General features: G+C 40.8%; 1 long non-coding RNA gene across 1 annotated transcript; it reads left to right on the top strand.

The window, feature by feature from the left end:
• The first annotated feature begins 4,964 nt into the window (after positions 1–4,964).
• On the top strand, positions 4,965–16,993 carry LOC134495480 (uncharacterized). Its single transcript, XR_010067817.1, has 2 exons — positions 4,965–5,077; positions 7,137–16,993. It is a non-coding gene; the product is annotated as an uncharacterized LOC134495480 (long non-coding RNA).
• The last annotated feature ends 2,070 nt before the right edge of the window (positions 16,994–19,063 follow it).

The following is a 19,063-nucleotide window of genomic DNA, read 5'->3' as shown; positions in this document are numbered from 1 at the left end:
CAGGTGGCAGCTGTGGCCAGAAGGGCCTTTGCACAGCTTTGTGTTGTGCACCAGTTGTGCCCTCTCCTGGATTGGGAAGCCCTTTGGACAGTCACTCATGCCCTTGTTATCTCCCATATAGACTACTGCAATGCGCTCTACATGGGGCTACCCTTGAAGAGTATCCGGAAGCTTTAGCTGGTCCAGAATGCGGCCGCACGGGCTATTTTTGGTGCCCCTAGAAGGGCACACATAACACCTTTGCTATGTGAGCTGCATTGGATACCAGTTTGCTTCCCGGTCGAATTCAAGGTGTTGGTTATCACCTTTAAAGCCCTACATGGCATGGGACCGGGTTACCTGAGGGACTGCCTCTTCCCCGTATCATCAGCCAGTCCCACCCGGTCATGCAGAGAGGGCATGCTGCGGACCCCGTCAATAAGAGAATTCCATCTGGTGGGGTCCAGGAGGAGGGCCTTGGCAGTAGCACCCGCCCTTTGGAACATCTTGCCCCCTGAGGTAAGATTAGCCCCATCGCTTTTAGCCTTCCGGAGGAAGTTGAAGACCTGGCTCTGCCACCGGGCTTGGGGCAGGGAGGAGAATGGACATACTTGGGGTTGGCTGGTGCCTTGAAGTGCCCCTCCTATATGATGGTTGAAGAGATTATAGCCATCTGGCTTTTATGAGCTGGGGTAGTTAAGAAATTGTTTTGGTTTTAATGGGATTTTATTGGAATTTTACTGTGTTTTTATCTGAGTTTTTATTGTATATTTATTTTGTGTTGTAAACCGCCCAGAGTCCCTCCAGTCAGAGGAGATGGGCGGTGACAAATTTGATAAATAAATAAATAAATAAAACTATGTGGACTTGTGTGAGTGGCATATGTGTGAGACAGAGGAAAGTGAGGGTGAATGTGTTCACATTTTGCAGTAAGCCATGGCTTGCTTAGCAACAGTTTTTGAATAAATCACAACTGTCTAGCTTCACACAGAGCGTTAAGCCATAAATTGTAAATTGCAAGCCACAATGATTAAGTTCATAAATATGCTCAACTAAAAGTAAAATCACACTATGTTGTAGCATGGTTAGTGAAATTAAGTACTGTGTATATATCTGGAAGGCCATAGGGTCTGCATATGTTGGAATGTAGTCCCTGTTATCATGAGCTTCCTCTTCCCATGTTTTTCCACAATTAATTTGGCCCTTGATGTCAGTGGAGACTATATTAAAGCCAGATGTTCCAATTAACAAATTGGACTGCATATAATGGTTTATGTGTTTTAATGTCCCATTTTCCTTATTGTTAAATAACTGAGTTAAATGCTATTAATTTAATTGTTTGACATGACATAAATTTATATGTTTTAATATATTATTATGCTTGATTAGTATTTGAAATATGTAGATTTGTGGGTAATTCTTTTTTCCTTTTTCCTTTTTTCCTTATTTATTTATCAAATTTGTCACCGCCCATATACTATAAAATTCATTTTTAAAAAAAATGAAAGCATAATTGCAGCATGTGGCAGGAAAGTCAGGACAATGGTAAATTCAAGTAATATATATTTATTTACATTATATGTACTTTGTCTCACTTAGAATAAAACTACCTTTCCCAGTTTATGGATCTTCCAAATTGTTAAATCACAACTCCTGGGCATGCTAGTGGTAGATGATGAGAATTGTACAGAACCCAGATGAGGAAGACTGGGATCTTCTTAAAAAAAACCCGGAATAAATCAGTCTCACCATTGAGCAACAGTGACAGAGTTCACATAGTACATTAACCTTTTGCTTAATCATGGTTTGTTAAATAACTATGATTATCTGGGCTCACAGCACATGCTAAGCCAAAGCAAAAAAGCTATGTTAATCCTATTCATGACAAACACTGGCAGTACTTACCAAATTTAGCCTTTTGATAAGCTGTCCGCTGCTAACATTGCTCAAATGATAAACATCCACATGTTCGGCAAGGACATCTACTGGGAGAACACCTTCACATCTACAGTCATGGGTGGTTTGGCTTCTGTGCAAGTCATGACTCTTGCATTATCAGCCTCCTGGCTCATGTGGGAGCAGGTGCACATATGGTTGCATGCAAAGTCTTTCCTTTTGCAGAGACATACTGCAAAAAGTATGGATATCTCTAGGAGATTGATACCATTTGAATTATGTTATCAGGGTGGCTTCTTCTTCTTTTGTATCCAGATCAAACCTTAAGCTGCCAATATGATGCCACCTTCTTAGCTTTGTCATTCGCCAAAAGCAAGTCATTTTCAGTGCATACTATTGGTAATAATCAGCAGGTCACCAGGTGGGCCATATTCTGTATCTCTCCACATCCACACAGCATGTTGTTATCCGTCCGTCAGCAACCCCCACTTGAGCATATTAGTGCCCCACTTAGGCACTCCAACCCTCAACCTATTCAGAGTCCTCCAAATAACATAAGGGAGGTTGAATCCCTTGGCCATCATTTCCTCTGGGACTCTTCCTTGGTCAGTGATTTCTCTCCTCCATATTCCAGTTCGGTTCTGCTCTTGCCTGCCCTCAAGAGTGTTTGTTCCTGCCATGAAACTCTTCCTAGATTTTAGTCAATGAGTCTGAGCCTCGTACCCATCCAGAGGGTGCTGGGGATCATTCTCTTGTTTTGTTCTCAGCATTTGCTGCTACTTCTCTCCTGGTCTTTGGTGGTGCAATACCAACAAGGGGGTACATTTTCTCAATTGGTGCAGGTTTAAGACATCCTGTCACTATTTTAGCCACCTATCAGGGTGGCTAAACACAGTCCTTAATAAGCATTATACATTTCTGTGTCAGTTGATGCTTCCAATAGAAAAGTTAACAGTAAATTAGTACCTGTACTGATTTGTTAAATATTGTGAGGGAATGAAGGTAAAAATCTTGAAGTTTATCTCTGTGTTAGGTAAAATTTCTACTATATTTTGTGTAGAAATATGTAAGACCTTTGGGAAAAAACACTTTATAAGATAGCAATTGGATTTAGGTGCTGATAATGCTGATATTAACTTTGGTGGTAAACCAAGAGCGGGGGGGGGGGAACAGTATTTTCTGCAGACTGAAAGAACCAATCCCTAAAATAATTTGATTTGGAGAGGGGTGCACATCCCATGTTGTCCACAGTTCAGTGCAAAATGCTGCTGACAAAGCAACCCTTTGAAAGTGAATTCTTTGTCACCAAGGTTTATGGGTACTTCCATATGTGTAGCATAAGAACTACAGTATTAAACATTTTATGACTTTGTTGATTTGCATAGCAGCAGCGGGAGCTTCTCAACACAAGCAGAACTCATAGGCTTTTCCAATGCCTGCAGTAGACATGATGTTAAAGCTTTTCAAGCTTTCAAATCTTCTGACAAGAACTAGTCCAAACAGCAATTCTTATATTCTTTTATTATCCTTTTGATGAAATCTAGATCTGGTTTCTGCACAATCATTTCTCTCTATTCAAGAATGCAATCAAAGCTGGGAAAAAAGAAAACATAAATGTGATAGACACTTACGAAATTGAGAAACTTGAAAGATGGGTTGGCCAAAAGAGGGAGGCTTGTTTCACAGGGCTGCAAGTCCAGACTTTTATTAAAGAGCAAGGAACACTATAAGCATCTCAGTTCCAGAAAGTTGCCCATGATAGGTGATTGATGCTGTAGAGAAGTTTCCCAAACTGTGAGGTGTCCCTCCCTTGGGGAGGTACAAACAGAGTCCAGGGGAGGTGTGAAGATCCTTTTAGTTACATTGTTACAATAAATCTAGCTTTCCCAAACTTTCATTGTATTGTTTTCATTGCTCATTTGTGTTCATTTTGGTGTTTGGATTTGTAGGGGAGGTGTGTACATTCAGATTACACTAAAGGAAGGTGTGATGGCAAAAAGTTTAGGAACTCCTGCTCTAGAGAAATAGGGGTTGGGGGCACATTTAATGAACTGCACATATTCTCATGGACCTGCTAAACAAGACCTCTGGAGAAGTAAAGCACTCTGTACAGCTTGTTATTGCAAAATCAGTTAACAGTTATTTGATGAAGTGACATGTGAAATGAGCAGTGTGTATCACCTTTCACCCATTTTGGAAATATGAGCATTACTTTAAAAAATACTGGCTTCTAGTATAATTTGCCAAGTGTCTATCTGACTTTACCTGTACCATAAATTATCTCCATTATAAATAATACTTAGTCAGATGAGAGAAACTAAACAAAATTGGCTACTCTATCATTGCTTATGTTGAAGGTCAGCTGTCATAGCACCTATACAGAATTCCTCAATATGTTCCTTTAATTCTACAGAAAACTACTTGTAAGTAGAATAGTCTAGAAAGCAATGGTTCCCGGACTGTATATGATTTGGAGGTGGGTAAGGAATATTTTTTGCCTGAGACTCGAGTTGTACATTAATATTATAAAATATGTAAATTTATACAAATTAATTTGTCCCAGTTTTTACTCTTGGAAATCTGGTTCATCTAGGTATCCAGCAAGTCTGAAAGAGCATATTCTGTTCTGTTTCTGGATAGCAGCCTAACTTTTCCAAGCAGGAAAAAAAATGTTTGAAATTTATATTACTTGTTACCCCAGAATATCTCTTATGCATGAGACTGTATTACCCGGGAGCAAGATAAAACATTTACATATACATAAATAATTTCAATGGCTTGCACAACAATTCTTTAAGACACGAGGTCGGTTCTAATCCTGAGAGCTTGATGCTATCTCAAAATTAGAATGAGGTTTTAAAAAAGTCTGGTGGAGGAAAGTGCAAAGAGCTGCTAGCCTCCCTTCTTTCTCGCGGCTGCATTTCCTAAGTCTCTTCGCGTGTGGCTTCTTCGCCTTTTAGCTCAACGACTTCTATGGGAAGCTGGCGCGCCTTTGTGGTTGGGAGGAGGAGGGTTAAAACCATCGAGCTGGAGCTGCCAAGCAAAGCGGAGGCGGGGGACAGGATAGACTCGGGGGGTGCTTTCCTGTGCTTGAACCCGCCACTGCCCACACACGGGCACGGGAGTGGCTCTTTCGTTCCCAGGCCTGGGGTTGCCAAAGGCGTGCAAACCCCGCTTGGATTCCTGCAGCGGGGATGAATCGGTGAGAACTCCGCAGACAGATCCAAGGTGGAGTCCAGTCTATGGGACAGGGACGGGCAGCGCGTACGCATGAAAACATCCATTTTTGGGGGGGATGCCTGTGTGAAGGGCAGCTCCATCCACCCCACCCACCGCCTCCATTCACTCTTCGTCTCCCAGACCAGTTCGCGGCAGGGAGGATCTGCCTTGGAAAGTCCTGTATATATTTCTCTTGCAGCTTTTTTTTTTCCTCCTTGATTTTTCTGTTTCTGCGACGGGAGCACGATTGATGTTGAGCACCGTCCATTATTATACTTGCGTAGTATAATGGACAGCATTGGTGTTGTCCTACCTGTTTCCTCTGAGGTTGTAGCTATAAGCGTCCCTGGAAAATACAAGTACCGGTTTGTCTGACGGTATCAGTGCTGTTCATAGAAATGCTTGATTTTATTCTTCCAAGCTCTTTCCCCATTTGCCATTTAAAATTAATTTATGGTGTAAGGTTATTGGGACAGAGCCCTACTGGTTTATGTAACGCTTTATATACAGTACAGAAGGAAAGTACTGAAGTCAGGTCAGGACTGTTTGTCTGTCTAGACCAGTATTATTGAATGCCCCTGGAGCAGAAGGATGGAATATAAGTTATATAAATAACAATAATTATTAGTCTGATGGTGAACAATATTCTAAACTCTCAGATACAAGACTTTCTCAGGACCTATCTGAAAACTTTGAAATTAAAAGGAAAGAAGAAGAAGAAGAAGAAAACCTGTTTGTTGAGATTCTGATATCTCTAACAATTCTTTGTCATGTCAAAATAAAATTTCAGTAGATATAATATATAGCTACCAAAGCAAAGTGATGGCAAGTTGTTGGTAATAATGCAGTATTCCAGACATTAGTGCTGCAGATGTTTTACGGCAATATATTCTCAGAAGAAATCCAAAACACCTTTCTAAAAAAATTATACATTTGCTCCAATATGTAGTAAAAAAATAATTTTTTTTAGCTCTGCTAAAATTTTGATTGACTTATCTGGCAGCATGTCATACTGTATAGGCAATATCAAAACTTATTTGCAAGTAATTTCCTGATTTCCTCCACTTAAGCAGTATTTTAATGATTTTAACAAATTCATTTAGAGCTAATTTGGTCTCAGAAGACATATTTATGCAAACGCTGCTGCTATGGATTACATTTTTACCAGTCAACAAAGCTCATAAGGACTTTTTTTCTTTTCCCTCCTTCCAGGGAAAACAGCATAGCACCCCTCATCTATAGGTTTACCTAAAAATAAGACCCATCCCACTGTTCAGAGGGTCTTATTTTCAGTTGGAGTAGAGAACTATTTGGCGTATCAGTTTGGCTGAATTACAACTCCCAACATCCATCACCGCTGGTCATGCTGTTGGGAGCAGCTTTTTGGCAAAGTTAGAAGACAGGTACTTTATTCTGCCAGGAAAGTGTGTCAAGGATAGTAGCCTGTAGAATGGTCAGGATCCAGAAGAGGCTGGCATATGTTTGCATGCACCCATATCCTTGTTTATTTTGTGTGTATTTGAATAATAAACTGATTTAGGAGCCTGTCATGTTTGAAAAGAGAAGAATGAGTTGAATGAAAGATATACCACTTAAATAAATATTAATGCATCTAAATTTCACTGGCTTGACTCCAGACTTAGTCATGCTTAGAATAAACTCATTAAAATCAACAGGACACATCAGTCATGGATTCCACTGATTTCAGCGAGCCTACTGTAGGCATGGCTAAGTCTGGATCCAACCAGTAAAAGCAGGGGACTAATGGGGACGATTTATATTGATAGTAATCATTGATTAGAATCTTTAAAGAAGTTCCATCCTCAAAGAGAATATTCTGAATAAATAGCACCATTACGATATATTTAAAAAAAACAACTGGATTGTGCATTTGTGAACAACTGAGAAGATACCAATAGAACATATTCTTAAGTTCCGTTCATTCATATTACATCGTTTTGTTTCCACCCTAATTACTCAGCTTTTGGCAGGAGCTTGTGTCTTCTCTCTCTTTTTTAAAAATTCTTTTTTCCCCCCAGCAGGTTCTAAGGGCAAAGTGATATCCCAAGATCTCAGAGACGTTTATCAAGACTTAGAAGAAAGCAAAAAGCCAGAAAATCGTAACTGCTAACTCAGTTCAGGGGGTTGAAGGAGTATTTTGTGGAGGAGCCATTGTGGTGGAGTGCTGCCACAAGAACCTCCTTAAACCCTGCCTGGCCTGAGGAGTGTCAAGTCAGGGCCTTACTTTTCCTACCACCACCACCTCTGAAGACTGGCAGCCATGGGGGAAAAGTCCCACACTTGCCCTTACTGTGGGAAAGGTTTCCGGCGCAACTCACACCTTACACGGCATTTAGCTATCCACTCTGGGCTGCAGCGCCCTTTAGGTGGGAAGCGCCTAGGACAGCAGATGCCGGAGGAAGACCGCCCCTTCAGCTGCAGCTACTGCGGGAAGACTTTTGCCCGCAGTGCCCACCTGGCTCGGCATCAGGAGACCCATTCGGGGGAGCGACCCTACAAGTGCACCTACTGTGGTAAAGCCTTTGGGCGCAATTCGCACCTGACCCGTCACCACAGCACCCACACTGGAGAGCGCCCCTATGAATGCGGGGTCTGCGGCAAAGCTTTCACCCGCAGTGCTCATGTCACTCGCCACCAAGGAACTCACACCGGGGAGCGGCCTTTCCGCTGCACACGCTGCGGCAAGTGCTTCACCCGCAGTGCACATCTCCAGCGCCACCAGGGCATCCACAGTGGGGACAAGCCCTTCTCATGCAGAGACTGTGGAAAGGGGTTCACCCGTTACGCGCACCTTGAGCGTCACCGTGCTACACATTCGGGGGAGAAACCCTTCAAATGTGCCAGCTGTGGGAAAGGGTTTGGGGCTGCCTCTCACCTTGTAAGACACCAGAAAACCCATAAAGTTTAACAGGCTGGGATTGAGCCTGCTACCATCCAAACAAATATGAGAAACTGCCAGTATGGAGTACCTGGACTTATCCTTTGTCTTTATATCTCTTTTCTCCATTCTAAAATGCCATTCTAAAATCTAATTTTAGAGGGTACTGAGTATAACCCCTTCAACAATATTTATACCTGGTCTGCAGAGAGTTGAGGTGATGTGACCTGCTGCTTCAGTTCAGCAGCAGATACAGCAAAGACAATTTTAGATGGCAAAACAGCAAACTATTCTAATTTTTTTCCTAGATGGGAAAAGGAAATCTCAGAGCTGCCCGTCACTCATGGTTTTGTGTGTGCTTTTACCCAGTATCATAAATAAAGGCTACATTTTAACTCCACCTTTTGTGGTAAGAAAGATGCCAGGCTTATCAATAGAAATGTGTAAGAAATGCACTTATGACTCTGTGGGAGATCTTTCAAAATCCCTTGCTTGTCCTCCAGCATCATCTGCATTGTGAAGTTATGATGTCAACATAACAAGCTGCACCAACAGAAGCATCTTTTTGGCAATTCCCTTGGGATCTACTTGGAGAAATTCTTTCATCAGCTTTAGATTTTGAACCCTGTGGCCTAATCATATTGCAGTTATAACTACGTGCTGTGCCCACCCAAGAGAATAGCACTGGAATATGGGGTTATTGTGCCTGGGTCTTCCGCTCCTCAGTAGCCTGTAGCAGCAGCAGCAGATCTTGTTGTGTCTGAAGTCAGCTCTTGGGACTTGTCTGTCTCTTCCATGCTCCTCAAGACTTTGAGGCTTGCTTTACAATTATCTAACTATAAGTGGAGCCTGCAACACCACGTTGCAGTGTAGAGTATACCCAGACCATCCAGCCATACCGTCTTTCGGAGATACCCCATTTCCCCTTCCTTAATTTGAGCTGTTCCCTTTAATAGCATTTTGGGGCTCCTTTGCATGCTCTGCCATTGATCTTTTTAATTTTATTTTTTGGAGGGGAGGAAGTTACTCCCTTTGGATTTTATTTCTAATTACTTTTCTCTGTTTTTTGCAAATTTTGGTATTTCCACAGCATGCTGATAATCTTCCGCTGATGTCTCAGTAGTCCCATTTGGGTTGCGTAGCCGTCACGAATGTGCATGAGTTTGCTGGCAATATTGATAGTTATTTCTCTTCCTTATTGTGCGGTAGAATTTTTATGGAAGAACTAAGGAACAGATCAAGACTTTATCCAAGTCACTTGCAATGTGAAACTGTGCAGATATTTCAAGCCATTTCCTCTGGAGTATATGAGTTCTTATATCTTACCTGCTGTCCTGCATCTCCCAATCCTCCAGCTTTAGTGAATCTGAGCTTTTTTATATATATAAATAATAATAGCTAGCACAGTTACACTGGTAAATTTCACTGCCTAACAGTAGTGTGTTCTAAATATAGGTAAACAAATTAGATGCAAATTCAACAAATCAAATTGTTGAAAAAGCTATTTTAATTTTTTTTTTTATGTGAACTTGTTCACATTTTTTTAAATGGAGAAGGGGAGATTTTAAGTGATACTGTCTGCTGTCTCAGCAAAAAAGGAACTGTCAAAGAAATGTATGGGGACAGCTGGAAACTTTTTAGCAGAAATTTAGAGTATAACTTTGGATATCCGGCTGTCCTGAAATGCATCAGAAGAGTAGCAGAAGCTTTTTGGCTGGAATTCCAGGTAGACTATCTTTGCCCAGACTTTTCCTGCTTTGCCTCCTTCTGGGGGAACTTGCTGAGATAACTTATCACAGCAGCTTATTGTCTGTTGCTCTTGTGATTCTCATCTGCCTCCTGATCTGCGGTTATTTGAGGGTCTGGGACTCCCAGACTGTTTAAAAGCTCTGATCATGCAAGAACATGATGGTTTTCTCGCATCAAGGACAGCTACAGGGTACTCGCCATGCCAGTGATTGAGTTAGATACGGCATTTGGACTTGGAAACAGCAATAGGCAGCTTGGCTCCGTTGTATGGACTGGTTTTAACTTGGGCTATTTGGAACCAGAGAAACTCAGCAGTAAGACTGCAGTTGTGCAGCAAAGCTGTCATACAAGATTTTCAAAAAGACATCTTAAAAAAAAAGAAACCAACAAGTAATAGATGGGAATAACCAGAACTAAGGACTAACTGCATCTTGCAATACACAAATGATTTTACTTGATTGCCCAATAAGCAGGTTTTTTTAGCCTAAGTAAATTCTATCTGAAGGAGCCTCATATGAAGGCACTTCATATGGCCAGCTACTCTTTCTGAATTCATTCTAGTTACCAGATGGAGGTACCATTTCCTGTATATTCCAGTACTACTTTGATGATCATCTTGGTCCAGCATTAAACAAAAAAATCACATGTCTTTGAAAAGAATATCAAGAATTATCTCTCTGAATGCCATTCCTCTATGCTCTTGAATAATCTCATATTTTCAACTTCAATTTTTTGTGTACACTGCCTGAAATACACCAGATCTTTATACCAGAATATAAAGAGCAAGTGGCAATAAGAGTTTTCTTTGCTTTCTATGAATTGAAAGCTGCATTAAGCTGGACGTGTGTTTTTCCTTTCTCTCAAGTTGATAGAATGCTGTAGAAATGCTGAACCCACAAACTCCATTTGCACAGTATTCTGTGCTGTAAAAATGTGTGATTGTTGGCTGATTTTTAGCATTCCCAGGAGAATGCAAGTTGCCGAACTGTTCTTGAGATATCCTCCCTTAGCCTAAATGGCCATGGCAGCCTCAGGGAGTTCATTCTCTGGGTTCAGATTTTGTCTTTTTGAGTGGGAATACCAACTTTAGTCTAAGACATGGAAGGATTTTCTCTTGCATTTGGGGGATCAGTTTCTTCTGCTAAAGTTGAGGCTGGTCAGTTTGAAGAGTACAAGTCAAGAATTTCCAGTCTTGCTCCAGTAAATGTCAACCATAAATTTTTCCAACTGGGATTGAAATTATTTTTTGTTTGTTATAGCTCCTAGTTAAGCTACTGTAATATGCCTGGATTCACATATTGCAGTAAGTCATTATAGCTCTTCTGTTTATTCGGGGGGGATAAACATGTTGCATGAACCCAACCATTGTGATTTGTAAAGTATGTGCAAATCTGTTCAGGTATTGTTCAGTAAACCATGGTTAAACAAACCATGGCTTAGTGCAGTCTGTGAGGCCAGCCATTGTCTCCTGCAGAACATTGGGGAGCTTTTGAGTGGAGTTTAAAGTTACTACACATATTCAACCTCTGATCATAGAGAGATGACCCAGACTTTTTATCCTCTCGTTCCCTCTATTCTAGATAAGCATAGAAGGGTCCAAACCCAAGATCCAACTGTGTCCACTTTATGCTTTAGGACCATGAATCAGTAGGGCAACTTTGTGACAACTGTCTCAAATCCTGTGGCTTTCAGTGGGGCTAAAATCCTCTTCCCAAAGCAGATACTCTTCAGACATGTTGGATTGCACTCCTGTAATCCTCCAGCCTGCAAAGACTGTATAGGCTAGAGGTTCCAACACATCTGGAGGGATAGCTGAACCAGAAAAACTTTTAATAGTTTGGTTACTACTACTATTCCATTAAATCCTTTTCCTGATAACTCCTAGAGAGATGTCCCCCAAATTATGGATGTCTATATATGTACCATTTTAAATGGCAGCTTTAGCAGTAAAAGATGTCTGCTAAAAACAGTTGTTAATACTGTAGTCAGCACATTGATGGCACAGAAGAAAAACACAGGTAGTCCTCACTTAACGACTGCAGTTGGGACTGGCAACTCCATTGCAAACGCCCACCAGTTGTGAAGCGCCTGAATCTCGATCACCTGACCGTGGGGGCACTGCAGCAGTTTTAAGTGCGAGAACTGGTCAAAAAGTTACTTTTTCAGTGCCATCGTAACTTTGAACAGTAGCTAAATAGGGCAGTTGTTAAGCGAGGACTACTTGTACTGTGATCCTGTTCCTGACCATAAGTGAAAATGCACCTATAAAGAAGGAAATCAATGCTGTGCTCATCTCTTTGAAGGCAGAAAGCAGCCACGTCAGAGAGTGAAAGCGCCCCATGGCATAAATGATTTTCTAAAAAGAAGCAGCCTGTTCATTCCCTAGTTTGATCTAAAAGGTACATTATCAGTTTCAGGAAGGATCTGATGAATCTTTCTTACTGTACAATTCAGTTGTGTAATCCCAAAGGGAGAAAGAAATGGGAGTGTTCGGATTTGGCTGGCATTGTGGAAATGTTCAAAAGAAAGAAAGAAGACATTATTGATCTGGTGCTTTATTAATCTGTCTCTTTTAAACATTTTTCATGTATATACTGTGTTTTTGCTGTTCACAATAGTACAAATGCCAGATCTTGGAGAAACAGAAAATAGTATTACTCCAGATAATAGGGGTACAATCCAGAGAAAACAATCAGCCAAGGGCCAGCTGATACCAATGGCAATTAAAAATACAGATTAGGGGGCTGGAGGGGAGAAACCACAGAAAGGAATGGGTTGAGTTGGTCATTTGATTATTTTTTCCCCCAAGATAAAAATAGAAAATGATTGAGGAATTTGGGTGGGAAAACAGGGTTATAAAATATTTTCTCTTTTGAAATGAGTGAAATAGAGAATTTATTCAGAGTGTGTAGTATGAATATTTTTATGTAAAAAATGCACAAAATTGGAGGGTGATCATTGCTATGTATATAATAGACCAGGATAGGCAAACCAATACCAGTGCCAGGTTGGCAGGGGCTGATGGGAATTGGTAGCCAAAACATCTGGAGAACTGTTGTTATCCAAAGGCATTTCTGTACTTCGAGTGCTGCCATCTTTTTGGTTGAATTCAAGCTATGAATTGTGGTGAATTGTTTGGTGGTATGCAGTGGTTTTGATTTGGAAATAATCAGAAACAAGTATTCTGCATACTGAATTATAACCCCATTTCCTGGATGTGTATGATATGTTGAACCATAAAATAACCCAATAGGCTGGGTTCACACAACACATTTTTTTAAAAAATAATCCAATTGACCTGGTTTAGCATGTTGCATTAATGCAGCTCTCAGGCTTATCTAGTCAGTGACTTTGTTCATATAAAATACATAGAAGTTAAATTGCAAATCAAAAGTGACATTTTAAAAAAGGCTCTATATAGATTTTTTTTTCATAATGTGTGACAGTGTTGTAAGATTTTCATTTTTAGGGATATTCTATAGGTCAAGCTCCTGGCCTCCTGCAGTGCAGAACTGCCCCATGGCTCCTTTTTAATTTGGTTGTCCTTTATAAAGTAACCCGGAGCAGAGTGATAGATGGCAGCATTGCAACCGAAACTCTCCCCATGACCCGGGTACGATCCCAGCGGAAGCTGGATTCTTGGGTAGCCAGCTCAGGTCGACTCAGCCCTCTATCCTTCCGAGGTCGGTAAAATGAGTACCCAGCTTGCTGGGGAAGGTATGACTGGGGAAGGCAATGGCAAACCACCCCGCTACAGTCTGCCAAGAAAACGTTGTGAAAGAGGCGTACCCCCAAAGGGTCAGACATGACTTGGTGCTTGCACAGGGGACCCTTCACCTTTTTTTTCCGGCCATCCTCAAATTTGGGACAGGTTTTTTTCCCCTCAGTTTTTGTTACATTTTAGTATTTAGTGTACTAACAAGTTTCTTTAAAAGAAATATGTATGTATCTGGCGATAGTAATGCTAGTCCCTTCCCCATGTTCTTCTTTTCTTTTTAAATTGTTAAAGGATGTACACAATCTTCCTAGAAAACACATATTTATTATAGACTTTTTAAAAAGGAGAAAACGGTGCAAGGCAATATGTACCTGTGCAGCTCCCTCCCAGGTCTGTTAAGCATTTTATTCCATGTGTGTCTCATAGAAGCAGGCAAAGTCATGTGAGGAATCCTGGCATCATAGAGAAAGCCTCTGCAGGCATTGGGACAAACTTGTTCTGAAGAAGGCCATTTGGGACACACCTCGTCCTTATGAATCACTGTTTCTTATTTTGTGGATATTATTGCCTATAAGCAACATCGCAGTCCTTCATCTCCCCATTTCAGAGTGTTTCTTATGATAAATCTTTTTAGCTCTGCATCTCATTTTAAAAAATGCAGCATTTTGGGGGGCAAATTCAAGGCTGTTTTTTCTTAAGACATGAACGTTCATAGACTTGATCTATTGTCTCATTAAAGCTTCTGCCATAATATTGCATAAAGGTTTAAAATGCCACAAGTCTTTTGGTGGTTTTGGTTCTAATGCTAATTTGGCTATCCCTTTGGAAGTTATCCTTCTGTAGTCCTTTATACACAGGACCTCAACTAATTGGTCCCATGCCTGCCTGCTTTTTCTTAGACCTTTCCACTGAAATATGGTAACTTCCATGTGAACATTCTATAGGTTCTTGAGAACTTCAGTTATACCATAACTCTGATATTTAAGGTGCAAGTAGTTCCAAATGCGGGACGTGACATCTAAAAAAGTTCTCTGATAACAGATGATGGGCAGGAATCTCTGCTTACATTATTGGAAACCCAGTGTGATTGGGGACCTCAAGTTATTTGAGACCCAATGAATGAATGGTCTGATTAACAAACTGCATTTCATTAATGCTTTCCAAATACTTGGAATTTGATTTGTTTTTGGCTTAATGTATTTTGGCTTAATTAACTGTGCTTTGCAACTTGTGGTTTATTGCTGAGTGTTATATATGTACCCAGCCATTTTGGCTTATTCAGCTTACCATGATTAAAAGAAACCATAGACTTGCATGACTGTACCTACCACTCCAGTCAAGTCACTTTACTGTTGGAGCTTTAAAGTATTACATATACCATATTCAGCTTTCTCCATCCTGGTGCCTTCTTGGTATATTGGAATATAATTCCCACTATCCCGAACCAGCATAGTTATCAGCCATTTTGCTTGAAGGGGGTGAAAACAATTTAGAGCAGGGTTTCTCAAACACCATTCTGGGAGAGGTCACTAGGGGTTTCCTGGGAGATCACAATGTATTTAAAAAATTATTTCAAATTCGGGCAACTTCACATTAAAGAGGCAAATATCATTCTTTATTTTTAGTTCAAGAACACTGTTAATGCATATATACAGGCCTACACATGAAACAAATATAATAATTTTGTAACTTCTGGCCTATATTTGAGCCTGAATGTGCAGGGCTTCCCCGAGTCCTGAAAAATATTTCAAGGGTTCCTCCAGGGTCAAAAAGTTGAGAAAGGCTGGTTTAGACACCGAGAGTTTTGATCCTTGGCAACTTTAAGGTGTGTGGCCTTCAACTCCCAGAATTCCCCAGCCAGCCATGCTGGCCATGTAACTGCTTATTTGCTAGTTACTGGGCATCTTTGCTGCAGTGAACAGTTTTATTCTGTGGGAAAACATAAGCCCTTGCACTGCAGGAGAAGCAGTCACAAGACAAACACTAAAAGAGAGACACAGCTAATCCCTTCTGCAGCTTGTGAAAATCTGCACAGAGCTGCATTTAAGGCTTGCTCTATGGATGCAATAGAGTATGGTCATGGAATGGACTATGGTGATTCAGACTCTGGGTAGTACAATCCAGTTGTCAATATTCCATATTAAAAAAGTTCACGCACATATGCAAACCTTTATGCATTTTAAAAAAGCCCAGCAGGAAAGAACTGTTATCCCACCTCTTCCAGATATTTTTTCTATTTGTATGTACTTTTGAAATGGCAAATACCCATCTGCATTTTCTGTCCATTCTGCCCTCTCCCCAACCAAGCCAGCTGGGTGACCTTGGGCAGTCACTCTCTCTTAGCCCAACTCACCTCACAGGGTGGTGGTTGTGGGGAAAATAGGAGGAGGAGGAAGGAGTATTAGGTATGTTCCCCGCCTTGAGTTATATATAAAAATAATAAAGGTGGGATAAAAATTAAAAAATAAAATAAATAAAATTTCCATATTCTGCTTTAGGTATAAACCAGATTTCATTCTGCAGGTATTTAACAGATACTCTGTTGTCTTTAGCCGACATTTATCAATTCTTTCACTTTACTGATTCATTTCCCATAGTAGTTATTCTCTTGAACTCATATTATTCCGTGAGGACTATATTACAGGAAAAAGTGAAGTCATGGGGCAAAAACCATTTTGGCACATTTTAGGCTTGGGAGAGCATCTTGGGCTGGGAAGAGAAGTTTTGTTCATAACATATGGTTTGACTGCTGTGAACGCACCCAATTATGGTACGAGTAATCCGTTGTTAATAAACAGTGTTTCTCATGATTGATCCCATCCTAAATATAATTTCTCTCAAACCTGATTAAATTTTGATGGTATTGGTTTTCAAGAAAGCATGTTTTAAGACTCTGGCTTTCTTTCAGCTGCCAGTTTATAATTTCATTATAGCTTTTGGTGTTGTCTGGCAAATGGGGGTTGGTTGGGTTTTTTTTCTAAGGAAGAGTCATGGAAAATGTGTTTCATTTCACATAAGGTTTCAGCAATGGGGACAGATCATTTTTGGGGGACAGTTTTTCCCCCTCTTCAAGATGGAGCCAACTTGGGACTAAGTTCACTAGGCCAGACTTCCCCAAGCTGGTACCAGTTCAGTTAGAGGCTTGCCAGCACCAAGCTGGGAAAGGCCACATGAAGGCACTCTCTCTGGCTCTCTTCAACACCATAAATTCATTTTTGGCTTTCTAGGGTTTGAGGGGGAGGCTGGAGGGTAACTGATTTGTTTTTGCTTGTATATTGCTTTGAGGTGGAATTAGGCTGGGATTTATTTGGCAGATTGTTTGGACTGTTCGTATTTTCTCTTATTTGTAATAATGCCAATGGATATGATTTAACAACAATTGTAAATGGTGTTACAATATAGCAAAACTTATGTCCGGGTTCCCCAACACCTTAGTTTTCCTGGTATTACTCTTGGTATCTTTCTCTGTTTTCCTATTATACTAACAGTGTCTGTCTTTTCTCTGTATGAAATAAACACTTTTTGAGAGAGGTTCCGAAATGCCTTTTTTAAAAACCTAATCCATCTGTGAAGGCTGTGACTCTATTTTCACAGGAATTGGGGACACTTCTGACATATTTTAATGAAGTAGGAAACACAGCATCCCTTCTCCATAGGTGGGTAAATAAGAAAGTCAAACATTTATATTCTAGAGCCTGTACAGAATTTCTTCATGTTTTGAGTCTGATATGCGGAGCTGGCACTGGACAGATCCTGACATGGATGAACTTGGGTCCTAAAAAACTCAATTTGTATTTTTAACGTTATAACATTTATTCAAAATTCCTCACAGCCAAAGTTCTCCGGGCAATAAGCAATTTAAACAATTTTAAATTGCAAGTCCAATAAAACTGCTGAGAACAGTGCAACTAAAAAAAAGACCCAAACAAAGAGCTATAATTAAAATCAGTAGAGTCACAGATTTATCTCATAGTAATAAAATATATCAGAGTATCACAAATACAATGGATAAGATGTTCATGAGATGTTGCAATAGCAAGGCTTCCCCACTAATATTCCATCAAGAATATAGAGGAGATTCTGTAATGGAATATGTCATTACAGGGCAGGATGTTGGAAAGCAAGAGAAAACAGAGTGTGAGAAATGGGGAAAATGTATCAAAATGGGTGTCCTCATCTACTTTTGGCTCTGTTCCTTCCCATGCCATCTTAGGACCTTCCCACCACATTGCCCCAATGGATTCCCAGAGAAACCATTGAAAACAAAGTTGCCCCCCATTCTAAAGTATTTGCTGTCTTCCAGAAGCCAGGCTGAGAACACGGTTTTCTCTCCCCCTGCTTCCATTTTTGTACACACAGTGACCATGTAAGGTAGGGTAAAATGCATAATTTAAGGCACAAGATCATGTGCTGAACAAAGATGAGTAAAATTTGAATCTACGTCCCCTGGATTCCAGTCCAGTGCTTCACCATGTGCATGTCAGCAGTCCTCTCTGCATCAGCTGTTCTGACAACAACCAAGTGGACAATTGCCTTCATAACATGCATGTCAGGACATCTAGGAAGGTCACTGTTAGGAAGAGGAAAATAACCTTTTTTGTAAGTGACTGCATCTAAAGAACAAAACCAGCCAACTCTTGTCCCAACCAATTCCCTCACCTCCATGTGGAAGCAACATGATCTAGGACAGTGTTTCTCAATCTTAGCAACTTTAAGATATATGGACTTCAACTCCCAGAATTCCCCAATCAACTATTGGGGAATTCTGGGAGTTGAAGTCCATACATCTTAAAGTTGCTGAGATTGAGAAACACTGATCTAGGATGACCTCCCAGGATTTAGACAGGAGACTGGAATACTATCACGGCATTTTTAATTCCTGCCAGCAAAATACTACTTTAAAAATCCACAGCAGTGTAAGAATTACTGACACCATGAATGCTGGAGGAAATCTCTTCACCCCCAGCTGCTCCTTCTTCATCCCATGTTATCTTCCTGAATAGATTTTCTCTGGGGAAAAAATGAAATAAATAATTGGAAGTGGAAATGGAAGGTGATGTTGCATGAATGTAATGAATAAAAGAGGGTGATGGTGCAGTTATGGCCTTTTCTGGAAGTGCCCTAGCAACTGGACCACTGGACAATTTACCAAAGAACTAAGCTAATAAATGCAAGCATATTGCCATCTTACTCCTATCACGCCTGCATTTTGACCAAGCTCTGTTGCTGTAGCATCCAAATACAAAATGGCTCCTGGAACCCCAAGAGGTGAATGGTTTGGGCTGGACTGACACTACAGCCCTCAAAACTTGGTTAAAGTATAGGGGGTGAATATGCAGCCCAGCCCTGTTGGTTAACCACGCGTGTTAGCTGACCATGTTCTACCGATGCAACCAGTAGCTGGGTTCACTCGTAAGGCCCCCACATAACGCGACTGCTTTGCATCTCGCTTCATTCAATGTATGAACCCTGGCACCGCGCTGTACAAACCAAGGTTTATATTCCAGCGTACCGTCGCCACCAAATGGGGCTTATGGAGCGAACGACGATACACACGCACACACTCAGTGGGCAAACCCAGCGACAGCAACCGCAAAGAGCTT

The sequence above is a fragment of the Candoia aspera genome, chromosome 4 (assembly GCF_035149785.1).
Source record: "Candoia aspera isolate rCanAsp1 chromosome 4, rCanAsp1.hap2, whole genome shotgun sequence".
In the NCBI taxonomy this organism is placed as follows: Eukaryota; Metazoa; Chordata; class Lepidosauria; order Squamata; family Boidae; genus Candoia; species Candoia aspera.
This window is presented reverse-complemented; position numbering and strand designations above follow the sequence as displayed.